The following is a 1514-nucleotide window of genomic DNA, read 5'->3' as shown; positions in this document are numbered from 1 at the left end:
TATCAGCAGGCAGTTGGTGATCCAAACTAAGAAATGGAGCCACAGAGCCCTGCTGTCACGTAGACTCCCCCAAATTGTCTCCCCTTGCGCTTGGTGCTGGGATGTGGAGCACATTATCTGCAAACCTGAGAACTGCTATGCAGGATTGTTATGTATCTCTGTGACTGATCCCTGAGTGGGACGTATTGGGGGCGGCCCTGTGGAAGTCCGGGGTTGCCAATGCTGAGAGGGGAAAACAAACTTCAGAGGTTAGGCGAGGTGAGGCGACGCGAAGGGGGACCCTGTGCGCTGGCTGGTGGTGGGTAGAAGTGTGAGTGCGGCGAGGTAGGAGAGGGACCGGCTGGTGGGGCCGCCACCACGCCATGCAGGAAATCATCGCCAGCGTGGACCAGGTCAAGTTCGACTTGGAGATCGCGGTGGAGCAGCAGCTCGGGGCGCAGCCGCTGCCCTTCCCCGGCATGGACAAGGCTCTGTCTGCTGTCTGTAAATTCTTTTTGAAAGCTGCCTGTGGCTAAGGGGGCATGTGCCTGTTCGGCCACATTAGTGGTGAGAAGACAGTGGTGTGCAAAGACTGGCTGCGGGGGCTGTGCAAGAAGTGAGGGACGAGTGCGAGTTCCTCCATGCGTAGGACATGACCAAGATGCCTGAGTGCTACTTCTACTCAAAGTTTGGTCCCCTGTGTAGGCACCGGCACACGCGGAGAGTCACCTGTGTGAATTACCTCGTGGGATTCTGCCCGGAGGGGCCCTCGTGTAAATTCATGCACCCTCGATTTGAACTGCCAATGGGAACCACCGAGCAGCCTCCACTGCCCCAGCAGACGCAGCCTCCGTCAAAGCAAAGTAACAATCCGCCATTACAAAGGTCGTCCTCCTTGCTCCAGTTTAGGAGCCAGAACTCTTCTCCCAGTCAGCAGAGAGCCCCGCAGGTCATCGGGGTCATGCGGAGTCAAAACAGGAGGGCAGGCTACTGGGGACCCCGCCCATTGGAGCAGGTCACCTGTGACAAATGTGGTGAAAAAGGACACTACGCCAGCAGATGCACCAAAGGGCACTTGGCCTTTCTCAGTGGACAGTGACAGCAGCTGGAGACAGCTCAGAGCAGCCCAAAGGGCCCCATTGCGGGGACCACTCTGGGCCATCCTTGGGATTGTGCATTCAACTGCTCAATGCCAGTGTTAGCGCAACTCTGGCTGGAGCTGGTAGGCAAGCACACTGGCGTTTATCAGTCTGAGGGGCAACATCTGTCAGTTTCCCTACCATTTTGCTGTAGTCTCTTTTAAAAAGGGAACATGTGCTCCAGTTCTGTCCCTCAAATCAGCATCATGTGTGTCTAGGCATCAACATCTGTCTGGGACTTCCTGAGCACTGCTCTTTGGAGAGGAGGAAGTTGTGGGGAAGAGCTTATGCAAGCAGTTCTGTATGAAAGACGGCCCTCCTCCTTGGGCCTCATTAAACACCAGTTCTTGGTGACCCCAGGGACTGGTGGGTCCTTAAAACTGAGGCTAGGTCATG

The 1514-nt window shown here is 55.9% G+C and overlaps 1 pseudogene across 1 annotated transcript; it reads left to right on the top strand.

Annotated features, from left to right (window-relative positions):
* Positions 1-362: 362 nt before the first annotated feature.
* LOC308534347 (cleavage and polyadenylation specificity factor subunit 4-like) lies at positions 363-1078 on the top strand (annotated as a pseudogene). The gene has a single exon. The product of its transcript is annotated as a cleavage and polyadenylation specificity factor subunit 4-like (transcript).
* Positions 1079-1514: the final 436 nt, after the last annotated feature.

The sequence above is a fragment of the Myotis nattereri genome, assembly GCF_964212035.1.
Source record: "Myotis nattereri genome assembly, chromosome: 18".
Classification (NCBI taxonomy): domain Eukaryota; kingdom Metazoa; phylum Chordata; class Mammalia; order Chiroptera; family Vespertilionidae; genus Myotis; species Myotis nattereri.
This window is presented reverse-complemented; position numbering and strand designations above follow the sequence as displayed.